Source organism: Streptopelia decaocto (assembly GCF_964273445.1).
Source record: "Streptopelia decaocto genome assembly, chromosome: 5".
NCBI classification, from domain to species: domain Eukaryota; kingdom Metazoa; phylum Chordata; class Aves; order Columbiformes; family Columbidae; genus Streptopelia; species Streptopelia decaocto.
In genome coordinates, this window is record NC_138659.1 from 40,515,764 (window position 1) to 40,531,402 (window position 15,639).

A 15,639-nucleotide genomic window follows, 5' to 3' on the forward strand; every position below is an offset into this window, starting at 1 on the left:
AAGCATTCACAATGCCACTGGTGAAGAACATTACTATGTCTATAGTACTACTAGAGAAACAAAACCAGGACTCATTTTCCCATGCAACCAACTCTAGTGTTTTAGGAAGCACTTTCCAAAGAGGTTTATCACAACTGCCAAACTAAAATAGTCTCTTTTTCTCCAAGGTTGGCTCTGCAGAGCAGTTAGCCTTCTCCCCAAGTGAGGGGGAAGGGGAGAACTCATTCTTCCTTCCTTCCTTCCCCATTCTCCTTCCAGATTTCAGGTTGAGTTGAAATCTAGTTATCCCCATACAATAAGAAACCAACATGAATTCACATTCTGCCTTGTGAGCTGCATATCAAATTTAACTTAAATTTTAAGCTCCATTGTGGCAGAAAAAAAAAAGAATATTTTGTTTTCTAATTCAAAGAATATTAATTCTTTGAAAAAAGACCTCTTACATGCAGAAAAAGGAGAGAATGCATAAGTAAGAGATGCCACAGGGGTAGCCTGAAGCCATATGCCAGCAAGTTACTCTGCTTGTATATTATGAGAATTTTTATCCATCTAATCAATAAGAAATGAGTAGTTACTATGGCAATTTCTGCACTACAAGGTACTTGTGCTGCAGCAGAGTATGTTCTAGAAGGACAAACGCACTTACCACTCTATTATGTGAATTTTTGCACCTTTTATAGTGTCGCAGTGCAGTGTGTAGACTTGAGAAAGGTGAGAAGAGTAGCGGTGGTTATAAAGGACTGCTTGGAAATTCTTACATGACTAACAGATGCCAGGTTAGAATAATCCACAAACATTCAAACAAATTAAGCAGTGAGATTTTAGATCTTTAGACTGAAATCAGATATAAAGAAACTAAGATTTCACTACTGTATTTCCCTTTGATTATTTTCCTCAAAGTTTAAACTGATGGGGCTAGAGACTAGTCTCTCTTATACCACCATCAATTCGTACTAATATTGATTTCAAAGGACAGCAATACAGTCCGTAGTAGCCAGGGCTAATTACAATGGCTGTATTATATTCCCTTGCAGCACAATACTCCATAACCCCGTAGGGACTGCTGACACACATCCAGAGAACGAGGACGCAATTCCAGTCTCAAGATACAGAATACTACAAAAAAAGCGCACAAGGTTCTTTTAAAAGTTCGAAAAGAACTGGTCATAATAATATTTATGAAATACATAAAGTACATATGCCTCCTACAAAATCTTTATCCCAATTCCATCACATTATATTTTGAAGTATTTAGTTTTCTCCCCTACACCTCTTTTCACAATATTATCATTTTTCAGGTATTAAAACAAATGGGAAAAGACAAATACTGAGGAGAAACCTGAACACTACAGAGGCAGGCAGCTCCTGAGAGATGTCAGAGAAGGCAGAGATATCACGGCTGCATACAGACACAAATTAAGACTCATAATAACTGCTGAAGATAGACTAATGATTGTAGCACAAACCTGCCAAAGAGATGGTCAGGAGAGAAGCCAATGTAAATTAGCAACTGGGCAACTTTAGATAAAAGAAACAGGCACGCACAACTTTAAAACCTCCATTAACATCTCCTAGAATCCACAGACAACTAACACATGGCAAAGTTACAAGTGTGCCCACTTCTGACACATAAATGCACCTGAGTTACAGATGTCGATGCCTTTATTTAAATGATCCGTGCTGAGAACTGAAAGCTAATATGACTAAAGGTACTGGGTTCTTTTCCACAGGATTTAGATACAACCATATTTTTACTCATAAAATACTGACTCTAAAGCTACATTATAAAGAAACACTAATTCCTACATAGGAATGCTCCGGACCTCACTGTAGTAGCAAAGATATAGCCTCAAAAACCTCACAGGTAAAAATATAAAAGAAGCAATAAGTATAACCTACAATAAGTGTAACCCACACTAAATAGACACATTCAGAAGAGATCTTTCAAGTGGAACAATCCCTTTGAAATTTGAGAGGAATGAAAGAAAAAGACACCTTATATCAAAAGATTACACACTTCAGTAATTCTTTTGAAGGCTGGAAAGTTAAATGACAGTTGTATATCACAGCCCAAGCAAAGGCTGAGGTAATGTGTACACATGCAAACAGAATCTGAAGCTCTAACACTGCACAACCGAAAAACTCTTAAAATAGAAAGGTTGTCTAGCAAGCTTGCCCTACACGCACCATTATGAAAGAACAGACTAAGAGGCTGGGCTACTCCTGAAGAAGACGCTCAACCTTCACATTCTGCCTGCAGCCTATGTACCACAGTGGCCAACATTTAGCTGCCTAAAATCAAGACTGAGTCTGTCTGGATACAATTTTCTAGAATTTTTGCAAGGACTCACAATTGGCAAGAAAAGAGTTTGAACAGGCTCTTTATTTTCTCTCAAGCATGTTACCTCAACACTACTCCCATCAGATGATTTCAAGTCCATTTCCTTATTAAAAAGACCAGCTACATCAGTTTTTCCACTGCAGAAAGAGGGAATGAAATACAAGTAGACTGGCCCAGAGACAGTCAACATTATAAAACTAGACTTGGAAAAGGCTTTATTCTCACCTCTTGGAGGTTTACTGCAGTCAATAATGCCACAGAGCAATGCCTCAGATAATACTGTGTAACAGCTACTAAAAACACAGTTTAGAAGTTAGAGTCTCTCTCTTCAACAGTTACATATAAGAAATAATATAGTTTTAAAATGAGCAAGAACAGAGAATGGAAGATTTTTACAGCATTTTTTCCTTAACAGAACTGTTTCTTCCAGGAAAGCTTTAAGGCAGTACATTTGTGTTTTAAAGGTCTGTTTCTGTAGATGGGACAGCTTACATCAAGCCTCTCAGTTTGAATTAAGCAAACTGAGCAAGTCCGATACATCCTTTAGGAAATCTTTATTTTAATTTGCACCAATACTTCTGTGTCTACCTCCATACAACTCATCCTGGACAGAACTTTCTCATAGAAAGCTGTCCTTTCAACTAGCTCTGCAGCCACGGTTCTCTTTAAAGCACTGAAAATGCTTGTGGCCTACAAGGAAACACAACAGGAATTGACCATGCGTCTAAACGAGCTCTCAAAGTGTCTTTTCTATGGAAGTGTTTCCAATAATGAACATTGACAAATTTCCATTTTGCTATTTAAAAAGCCTGTCACCATGGTCTCAACAGATGTGCAATAGCACCAACTTTTCATATCACAGGAAAACCAAAGCTTTTTAGAAGGACAACATACTTCATTGTGCTGCACTGAGAACACTGGTGCCTACTAGGAACAAGAAATTACCCTGCAAATATAAAACTATGATTTGTCCCACAGAATGGTTAGGTCTTAAAAGAAAACATCTAAAGCACATCAGCCACTCTCGGAACTCCGAGACAGTATATCCAAGACAGAGCATAAAAACATGTCCTGTGAGTTATGAAACACCATGAGCTATCCACTTTGAGTATTTTACAGTCCCTGGTCTCCCATTATCTAATTTCTATTGTGTGATGCTCTATTTATAGACTCAGGCTCTTTGTTGGTTATTTTGTTGTTATCAGTAACAATTGTTTGTTGCTTGCACTAGTTCCTTACCTCAAATTTATAACACACTCTCACTCAAGAACAAAACTAAAACAAACCTCCACAAGCAAAACTACATAACCCCACAACACATAACCCACACTTACACAGTGTAGTGAAAGATTTAGCAAAACAGGTATTAAAAACACCTGCAAGATGACAGGTCTAAGCAGCAGCAAAGACAATATTAAACATTATACTCAAATTAGAGCATGAAAGGATTTATTCTAGAATGAGTCACTGCTAAACAGTTTAATGGAAAGTAGGATTGTGCCCTGCAGAAGTGTTTAAAAAAGCAAAACAAAGAGGCAAGGGGGGGAGAAGACAAGAAAAAAAATAAAGGAATAAAGTCCTTTACTGAGTCATAGTAGCAGCAAGGGAAGTTAATCCTCTCCATTCTACCTTCCTTCTATGTCCCAAGAGGCTACTCTCCCCGCCTTGCTCCTGTATAGCCTTGTTTCAATGAGTCTCATGGACAAGGATCACTTATTACTTACAGTCATTTCTGAAAGATGGACCTCAAGCTACACAAAAACTGAAAATAAAAGTGAGTAAATCACAAGTATCATTGTGTTCCCAGTGTATCTCACAGCAGTTGAGAACACTGGTTAAGGATAACAACCGAAAGTACTGCACAGGCACCTTTGTCTTGGTGGAAGCCTGTGTTACTGTAAATAGAGATATTGTGCTAGGAGAAGCAAAGTCATGCAGGATGTGGGAGAAGGGACACCACCACAGGGAGGTTTGACTCAGCTACATACAAGAACATATAGTCAAGCCCTCTACCTGCACATTTCAAGGAACCCAGTGAGGGACCATGTCTTTTTTCAAACAGTAACATTTCAGATGATACTAAATGTGATTCGGAAGTGTTTTGCTTATACACACACAGCTATTAGAACAAAGCCACAGGCATTGGGAGGGAAGCAGGTAGAAGAGAATGATGCTTGCTCAGTTAAAAATGGGGCACAGATTTGCACCTTACTCTGGGGTAGGCAAAAGGCTTGGTTAACCCTGGGGTTACTGTAGTTGAATACTGCCTATAATGACTTCAGCACAATTTTGCACAACCACTTGGTACATACACCTCTTCACACCACACACATCCAACAGTGCAAAAGACACATAGTATTCACCAGCTCTACTTACCGCACCATTGCTTTCAATTGTCCTGTAAATGGGAAATCTGAAGGACAGGCTCAAGCAGGACAACATCCCATCAGAAGTGGTTACCCTCTTCTCTACTGCATTCAAGATACCAACAAGCCCTTCTGAAGTACCAACTTAGCAGATGGTGAACTACTTCTTTGTCTTCCCTTTCTACTCACTATAGGACTATATATGTTATGACTAACATCTCCATCCATCCTCTTTCTGAGTGCCCTGACAGAAGATATCAGAAAACAACAAAACAGCTTCTGAATTCAAAACTTCATTAACAGAAAATGTTCTTACTATATCAGTACAGTCCGTTTCACATCCAACATCTGAGAGAGCAAGAATCCAGGCACCTAAACATTTAAGCTAATCTAATTCCCTGCTTGCAACCTGAAGAGTTTTCACCTTCCCAGCTGCCTAATCACTAAGCCATTCTCTTCCCTTCTTGTTGTTCCTGGGGCTCACCTGATTGCAGTTAGCAGCTCCAATTTACTAATTCAGCAGAAAACTACTAAGCAAAGGCATGGAAAAAAGCAGCACAGGTGCATTAACAATTTATCTTGCATTTAGTGGTTCATTACTGACCTGGAGCCCTCTGTTTTGCTGACTCCCACATGACAGAAGGATTACCCAAGAATGTCTTTGTCCAGTGCACAACATAGAACAAACCAGCAGAAAGCTCCAGTTTGCCTGCACTTGGAAAGTTTCTGAGAAAGTCCAAACTGCAGTAGCAGGATCCCGTTCTGTTTCAAGTGGAACAAGTCTATCCAAAATAGCTGCTTGCAAATGGAACAGGAGACTGTGGGACACTGATGAGAACACAAAGTGGAGGACTGACCCAAGGGAGATGGACCCTTTCCCCAAGTAGAAAACAGAGGGGCAGTTCTGCCAGTTTTCCACTGCTTTCCACACTTCTCTGTGCTCCCTTCATAACAAAGAGGGTTAGGATCCCAGACACTAATGACAGCTCAGACCTCTTTGGCCTCATTCACTTTGGGCTCTGACTATATTCAAATATAGCTGGAAAAAGGATAACTAAATAGCACTGTCAGGTTGACTTGTGGGAAGAAGAAAAAAATTGTATTAAATCACAATTTTAGAAACAGGTCTGAGATTTGGGAGAATTTTTTTAAAGTGACTTAAAAAGTGACTTAAGGTTCCTATTTTCATTTGGCAGTTTTTACAAAATATAAACTTCTTTAGTGCTCCATAGCTTGCCTGAATACCAAGTGATTCAGTAAGTTTTCCACTTGAGTACCAGCCAATAGTATGTGTTTATAAGCAATGGCCTGATTCAGCCAAAGAATTATTTTTGGATATTCTTGTTGTTTAAATGAGGAAGAGAGAAGCTACTGGCAGCCTGCCATTGTGATGTGATATCTTGGCAGGAAAACACTTTGTGTTATATCACAACCATATGGTGGTGGAAAAGACTTTTTTTCCCATTAAGTTCCTGTAATAGTCCATTCCCATTTTTAACACAGCCTTTCTGCCTAAGAATATGGTTGCTTCTCAGTTTTATCACTAGAGTTGGTAGTATATGACTACACTTTTCTACCTAATAATGGCAAACATTAAAAACATTACAGTTTCAGAGGTACGATTACCTCTTCTGTCATGAAAAGGTAAACGAGCACACTGATAGAATGTAGCTGCTTTGAAGAGTTAACCCCCATTTCCTGTAGGAAGGCATTCCTTCTTTTGTTTTTTTCCAGTGGATCAGAATACTGATCAAATCAGCTACAATCAAATGAGGTCTGGCTTTCTTTGGGAACAGTGAGAACAAGAAGATGTGTGGGAAGCTGTTGTTTGCATTTCTCTCTTCACCAGCTCGTCTCCATTCCAGGAATGGCAACAACAAATAGATTCCCTCAGATATCTTCCTACTGTTAGTAGAAACCCAAAGCAAGTCAATGCTATAGAAAATCAAGTTTTTCACACATTCTTAGGACAGGATCCTACTCTGGTCCAGCTGACTTTCTCCCTCTACATGTTTAGCAATCAGTAGATACAAACATCAGCGAATTCAAGTCTTTTAGATTTGGAAATCTGCAGGCTTTGACTTACCTGTTGGGATAAGTCTGTTATCTGTATAAGGCTACAAATGAGTTTTTGGCATATGTATTATCCCCAGAACCCAGTACCACGCATGTGTTACTATGCTGCTCATGTTTCCAACATTCGCTGTTCTTCTATCTTTGCAACACAAAAATGAATAAAAGCACACAATTTCTTTTCCATTGACAGCAATCCGCACACCACCAGAACCCTTTCTGCAATCATCTATTTTTTTTCCAAGGAATCTTAAATACAAGATAAGACACAGAGTTACTTATATAACACAGCTTTCTCCAACACAGCAAATAAATTTCCATTAAGGGTTCCTGAGGCTGATCTGTGCATGATCCTAGTTCAGAACACGATACCCCTGCAGCTTGCTCTTGCCCAGACACCTCTGCTTGTACTCTCAGGAGCACATAAAGCAGTGGATGGGTAACTGGTTTCTACTTCTTCGCTGAAGTTCGTTGGCCCACAACGGCTACACTGAAGCACAATAATAAATTAAATAATGCGCCTGAACACTTCCAGACACTTGAATGTGAACATCTATGCAGTTAAACAGGATGGCTCCTGGAAGGTTTTTGACCCAGGCAAAACAGTATTGGCCCCTACAGCCCCAAGGTGTGTACTAGAGCCATGGTGTTCCCAGAGTGGCCCCAGCTGGCAGCACTGGCACATGTGGAGTTCCCAAGCATAAGCACACACTGTTCTGTGCCAGCAAACCTCAAGGCCTTAATACTTTTATCATTTCTAACAGGTTTAATTTAGCAGAAAATATGTAAGCTAACCAATTGCCATTGATTTCAGCTATGGATTGATATGAAGAACTAGTTGTGCACCATGAGTTAAAGGAACAGAGTCTGGCCTACATTTGGATTTGTCCCATGATATCATTATGATCATCTGGATGCCTACAAAAAAAACAGGTAACAACAGAAGTACTGAACTCTGGAATGAAAACCCAAAGGGAGGAGTTTGTGAGAAAATGACAGAAAATTAAACTGCTGTGACTTTTGTGTTAGCAGTGCTGAAGTTTCTGCACTCACCCTCTCAGTAAAAACATTACCAGGAAAGGTATAAATATGAGACTATTTCAACAAATGGTCCATAACTTGCCTACATGTTAGAATTCAATTCTCCCTACTTTCATATACCTTCATTGCACTTCTTGGAACATAACAACCTAAGAGTTTTCTCTTTATGGCATGGAGCATATGAATGTTATATAAGAGTCTTTACAGCAAAATATCCTCAAGAATTATTTAGATTATTGTCAGCTCTTTTGAGATACTTAGACTAACCCTGTCTTTAAGGATTTTCCTTTTTAAAAATGTCTGTATCCCTTGACAGAGCTCTTCACACTTTAGCCAGAGAAAGCACATTTTGCTCACATGGTGTATTTCTGAATGACAGCATAGTTTGCAGCCTTTACAAATATTCATATGCAGTAGTCAAAACATAGCATGCTTGCAGCCCCTTGGAATCTTAATTCCAAGTCTGTCTAACTTCCTGTCAAAACTTACAGAGTAAGCAGTAATCAGAAAAATCTACTGTGAGAAAGACTAAGTTTCACAGGATCTAATGAGACAAAAGGGTTTTATCTTCTGATTTTCCAGGGCAGAATTGCAAAACAAACAATGTACCCTCAAAGCAGTAAATCTGAACTGGTCATGGTACAGCTCAATGGAGAGTAAATACACTCTGAAAAGAAAATGAGAGATAAAAACTTGTCTGTAATTTACATTTGTTAATATGGAAATTATGAAAATAAGTAAATGCCTATAAAAAGACATTCAAAGAATTCACCCAGATTTACAGTTTGAATTTGATTCTGTCATTCCTTTTTGTACGTAATTCAACAGAGCTCAAGCTGCCTAAAAAGAGTCATTATTACGGTAATACAGAAGTCTGCTATGCCTAGTCATGAATTTTAACTCTGCCAGTGGATAGTTTATCAGCAGTAAATGGGCCAAGAGCACAGACCTCCTCTACCTTAACCGTTAACCATACCTTCAAGCAAGTGTACCTTGAGTAAAGCTTTGTATTCTGCAGGCATTATTACCACCTCTTTCCAAACCTTTGCTTGCAAGTCAGCTATAAAGAACATCGAGAGTTTGCAAGTGTTCCCTTTGAGATCAGTGGTGAAACTTGCTTATGCTTTGCTGCCTCTAGAAGTGTAATGGTATGTGGGAGCATTCCAAAATGGCTAGAACAGTATAGCAGACTATGACTTTCACTATAAACCTCTGGAGAGATACACTGAAGTTTCTGGTCAGATCCCATGTATAAAGTGAAATCCAAACCCACCTCATTCCAGAGATCACCAAATCAAGACATGGTCAGTGAAAATGTTGATGTGCACACACACCCCGAGGTGAGCAGGGCTGGAGACAGCAACGCCACAAGTCAGCATGCCTTGTCTTGACAAGAGACTGTACAGATTTGTGCAAAACCAAGTTGTACTATGCCTAAGAGCAATTAATTCTCTCCTCATGTTCATTATATTCTCTCTCCTCTTTATGTGAAAATGATCATTCTGACCTGCAGAAATATGTTTAATTATTATTCACTTTCATGGTCACAACATTAAGTTTTTTCAGAGACATCTTACAAACTGAGAACAAAAAAAATAAAATGCCCTGTTACCTACGAGCCTATTGAAATTCTTTAAGTCTCTGGGCACACATTATGTATTCACCAAGTTTGCTGCTGGTGATGTAAGTTAGAAATTCTCCTGCTGGTTTTGATTACAGCTGTGGAATCACAGACTTGAACAGCAGTAGACAATCATTTTTCTGAGCCTGCACATAAATATAAAAAGTTTCCTTTTTCCTTATCACATAAACCTTCCACTATGATTACTTCAAAATGAATTCCTGTTTTCTTCAGATTTTCTCCACTTATCGTTTTACAATTAACAAAATTTATTCCATCCAACAAAGCTCTGTTATTTGCATATTCAAAGGTCACCATACAGGTTAAAGTTATTTAACTATGAAAGAGATGATAATTTCACAATCTTTTTACATGCAGATAAAATACAAAATTACCTCTGGGTTTTTAATTTGCACATTTACAGACACATGATAAAGAGTTTTACAATAATGGTATAAGCAGCATAACGAACTTTCAATTAGGCTGTGACAGCTCTTCCCTCTAGTCTTTGCATTGTCATTTTATTATTTAAAACACTGTCTTCTCTTTAAGAGAGCAACAAAGGATTTTTCTTACTGCACCCATGCTTTGGAACCAAATGGCAGCTTCTCCCAAGAGTGCTGCTGCAGCTGAGCAGCTCACATACGTTCACGGCTTGGCACGCAAGTGCTCCTTGCCAAGCAGGGCAGGAAAGAGATAGGATCAGATAGAATCAGATCAGCAGAACATCAGGTTTTATGGGCGTCCCTAGTACCGGACAGTCCAGATCATTGGATTACAGCAGTAATAAATGGTAAAGTCCTATATATTGCCATAGCATGCTTGTGGGTTTTTTGCTTTATTTCATATTGCCTTTGTACTAACACAACAGAAATACTTCTGGATATGAAACTTAAATTATTCCTGGAAAAAGCAATGCTCACTGAATTTCCTGTGAAATGGTAACAAAGTGAAATTCTGCCCCTCCATCTAAGAAGTTCTTGGTATACCTCACAGAAAATTAGATTCCACAGCATGATACTTTACCCACCTCAGGTAAACCAATATAACTGGGCTAATTCTGAGTTCAATCCATTCCAGTTACCCTTCTCTCAGCACCATGGCCACAAACCAATCCAGTGTCTTAGAATGAACAGGCAGAGGACAAACATTTCTTAATATTATGAACTACTTCAAAGTCGGTTGCCGTGACTACTTTCTGTTTGTGTTGAAAGCCAACCATGTCAAAGTCATATTTTGGTTTATTGTTCCCAACTGTTTGCACTTTTAAACCAGAGAGTAATCGGTTGCAACAAAGCAATTCCTGTATTTTTAGATGTCTAATCAAAACCTGCTACCGCACTTGAAAATTCCTAGAGACACAAGCACTAAAAATATAAAAATTATGTGAATTTCATGAAAAATAAGATCTTACAAATCTCCAGAAATTGCTATTACTTACTGAAAATCACAGGTAATTTGACATCTCAGCTGACTGCAACAGAATGCAGCAATTTCTGGTCATATGTGATGTAATAATATTGCACAGCGATGGTAAATCTATTACAAATGGAACTATTTTGAAGGGCGTAATCTGTAGGTCGCACAAAACAACAGATAATTTACTTCTCTCTCAGGCACTCTGAACAGAAAAGAAAGGCCAGAGACATATATAGGCAAAGGAATGTTTCTATGTAAGTCACAATAACATATGACTACAATGGGTCTAGAATAGCTATTGAGCTATTCTACTGTCAGAGGTTTTATCCTTCTTGACACATGTCTTCCTCGTCTTCATTTGCCATGAATTCCATCTGGCCTGGAACTGACAGTTCAACAGGTTACACATTGAGAGCAACCTCCCCTAACCCCATCATGAGACAGCTTAAAAGATCTCTGCATCTTCTTGGATTAATCTCATTTTATTTTTGTCTCAGTTGTAGATTGGTTTATAGGGGGAGGAGAGCAAATGCAAGTTACAATTAATAGTATCCTAACTGTACAGATTATAGTTATTTTGTGGGAAACTGCAGCAGGTCTGTGGAATCCTTGACAGAAAATATGAGAGTAGAGATCAGCCTTGAGATATTAAGATTTACCCTTGAGAAGGATGGGAGTAAAGGAGTATCCAGAGAGAGGAGAGATGTACCCGTGAGAGAGAAGGGGATAGAAGAATAACATGGATGATAGAAAAATTAACCAATGAGATGTTAGTGCTGTAACTTGTAACCAATAGTGAAAAGACACATGAACTGGTAGAATTGTATAAAAATGCACTTGTAGCAATAAATGGCATCTATTACTTTCATCTTGAAAGAATTTGGTCCATGTCGTTTGTTCGTCTCAACCACGACATTATTTGCTGTTTCCCTCATAGTAACTGCCCTCTCCAAAAAAAGAAGATTCAAATTAATAATCAAAAATACACAATCTTAGAACTAGAATGCAATTTTTTGAGACTTCTGCTACAGGAAATACAACCACATTCCTTCATGGCTGGACAAGAGAACCCGGATGACAATATTACAACAGCAAAACCAAATGCCATGCATTTAAAATACTATTTAGAAGAACAAAGAATTTAGAAGTCCAGTACACCTAAGACTGCATAAGAAGAAGTGATTTAAGACTGACTGAAGTGGAAGTCTTAAGATGTTTAGAAAGTGTTCAGAGGTTGATAAAAATGAGAAACCTGGTAAAGTGCATTTATCTTCCTGATTTCATCTGGAAGTGCTTGTGTAAGAAGCACTACAAAAGACTTCAGTTTGTTGGGTTTGGTTTTTGGTTTTGGTTTGTGTTTTTTTTGTTGTTGTTGTTTTTTTCATGTCAAATAAGGCTACAAATCACATTTTGGATAACGGGAAGGCTTGTGGCAAGATGAGATTGCCATTGCAGTCCGAAAGAGGACTGCACATGTTTTACAGGTGAGAAGCTTACTTGGATCAACCCTTTATAGAGCTTGATACAACACTGAAGATGAAACTAACAGCTAAACTGTATGAATTAACGACAACAAAAATTCCTTCTGTTACTATCACGTATAGGACAGAATCACAGTCTAAATAAATTCTTGTCCATGCAATGTACAGGATCTATGGAGTTACCAAGTTGCTTTCAGGAAGTCATCCTGAAATCCTGTCTTTAGTTAGTGCTTGACTGCACAAAGCATCTTGAAGCCAAAATCTAGCTAGTGATGTAGTGGAAGGAAAAAGTAGTGAAGACTGGTTTGCTATCAACATACATTTTGAATTATGAGATTTCACATAGCTTAAGGAGTTAGAAGTGTTATTGGTCATAAAATTATTCAGCCCTTTTAAACTATCCAACTACAGTGTCATTCTTGGTAACCTTCCTTGACAATGAATTAAACAGACTTACCAGACATTGAATAAAAGTAGTATTTCCTTTTATCAGATCCACATTTATTCTATTTAATATCATCAAGTTCACATATTATAAAAATAACATAGGAGGATGTTGTTTCCACTATGCATTTGTGCTCTTGATGTAGATTTTTTTATATTCAACAAATTATTTATCCTACTATCCTTCTGTCTAACGGTATGCCTCTTCAGATTAAATAAAATGATAATATTTTTCTAAAATTGCAGCAGGCATAGAAGTTGACAGTCTTCTTCTGGGATATCTGCTCTCTTGGTACCCTTGCTTCCATTCTGAGGTAAGAAAGGCTCTTTGCATTACACTATAATATGAGCTGTATGCCAAGGTGGTGGAATAAAAAAGACCACTCTTCACCAAACTATTTACCAGTCTATGTGGGGGAGTAACCAAGGCTACTGGATGGAACTGGAAGAAATTATTTTAATAGTCAATTTGTCAAAGAAATTGACATTTCAGGCCAACTTTCCAGAAATTCATGCCAAATTCAGAAACATTTTTGCTTTAGAAAAAGGAAAAAGAACACACAAGAAAACAAGACTTGTGTGATCATACCGTGCAAATGTTTGTGTGCCTGTCCATTGCTGCCACCATTTTCTTCCCCTAGTAACCTGGACACCCAGTAGCCAATGTAAATTAAACCTCGCACAGCAACAGCAATTGAACAGAAAAATTCCTACAGGTTTCATGAAAACAAACAACAAGCTAAAGGAAGGAGATCCTATTAGTACCCACAGTGAGGGGAAACCTCTGGCATGAGCTCTGCTAGTAGGTACCGACAGCTCCAAGTTAGCAAGAGCAGTTGCAGATGCTTCGATTACACTCACAGTGTGTTCGGCACCCGAGCGCCAAAAACCAGAGCAATGATTCCTATGAGTTCTACCGCTTTGAGGATGGAAATTAACATACAGAAAAAGAAAGTCAGTTTTTCCAACAGTTCCACCACCCAATGTCTAAGGTCCATGAGGGGGAGGATGGAGACAGTCCTGTCTCCTTACTGTCTGTAGTAGCCAGGTAGCCTGCACATCTAAGGGATGATGAAGGAAAGGCAGTTTAGTCATTGCTCTAACTTAAGTCAGAAGGAAAATGCTTATCCCACTCCCATTTGGGATCAGCCAAAGAGGAAAAGTGACTGAGAGGTGTCCTATATTGTCACAGAATCTCCATGGAGCCCCAGCACTTTGCTCAGGTCTCTGCTTCAAGCCACTGCATCACCCAACAGCTGCTCCACATCAGGTACTACCTGAACACCCAAACACAGCATATTTTCCAGTGAAGAAAATACACATTCTGTTCTTTTAAGGCACAGAAGTACTTTTCTCTCTGTATCTTATAAGTAACTCTGAATTTCTGCTATTTTCACATGTATTTTAATTGTTTGACTTCAGTTTATTTGATGAACCTTACAGAGATTTTGGAACAATTTTACAAACTTATTTTTTCTCTTTTAATAAAGCCACTCTTCTTTTTTATTGTACCTTCACATTAATATTTTTTATGAATACAATAAAAAGACAAAATAACATCATATTTAAATGCTCTGCTCATGTTGCAGAACTATACCCTCACCTTTCCTAACCTGATTGCATATGGTGACAGAGACCTGGATGCAAGAGGACACAAGGCATTAGCTTAGTGCAGGCTCAGTTAGACCCTCAGGTCTGAGGGCATGGCTGTACACAGAGTCTTACCCTTTGACAAGGAACCAAAAGGTAAAACTGCTGTCAGTTGCACTCAAAGGCAAGTTTCCCAGAAAAATACAACCCAGAACTGGAAAGAAAGTAAAAAGATCTTGGCCAAAGGCAGAGTTCCTTCATTCTAACATAGAGAATGTGGTTGCAACTTCCTCCCATCTCTTGCCCCTTAGAACAGTGAGACTTTTTCCAGGTATCCAGGACTGAAGTGACGGGAATATGGAGCCACTAAAAGGCCCCAAAGATTAGCTATGGAAAAAGAAGGAAAATAATACAAGGTAGAGCATTTTGTTTACAACTTTTAGCGGCAATATTCCTTAGAGAGAGGGAGGAGTCTTTCTTTTTTGGAGTGTGGGTGGAAGAGTAAGTGGAAGGCACTGTGAGTCAGATCGGATCAAGATAGTGCCAAGCTTTCAACTAAGCTTTCTGAAGCCATGACACTGCAAATGACATTCCTTTTAGGCTTCAATTTCCCAGCTGTAAAAAGACAACTTGTTTCATGGAAGCTGAAAGATGGCTGCTATTTAGTGTGGGTCCTTATATATAAGCATCGAGAAGCGGGAGGTTCCAGACAAGACAACACTCTGTGAAAAGCAGAGATTATCGTGTCTCAGTGCTGAGAATGTGTTATTTCTCAAGAACCATACCCACTAGTGCTTAAAACTTTCCCCAGTCTGGATTCCAGATGAGTATGAAAGCTTGACATTTCAAAAATTCCTGTGGACACAAAACATTCTTAAAAGTAACATTTTAATGTGGAAAAACATTCATTCTGAAATTATTTTTTTAATGTGGGGGAAAAGAAGATGTGTTTGTCCATCCCCAGGGCTTCCCTATGCTGCTCTACCCTAGGAGCAACTTGGGACATTTGGACATAAGGAATTTTTTAGCTCCTTTCCCATGCCGTGGTAAGAATAGACTAGAAGTACTCAGAGTCCTCACTGAGCTGAGGCTCTCAGAGTATTCAGTATGAAGACAGGACCATGATCCCTGGTTGTGAGGCTCCTTGGAGCAAGGATTTCAAACCACCAGAAGGTTTCCAGCCAGCTGGTATGTAGCATTTTGTCTAGAAACTTGGCATTTTGGTCCAAGCTTCCTGAAACCCAAATATTTTCCATGAAACAT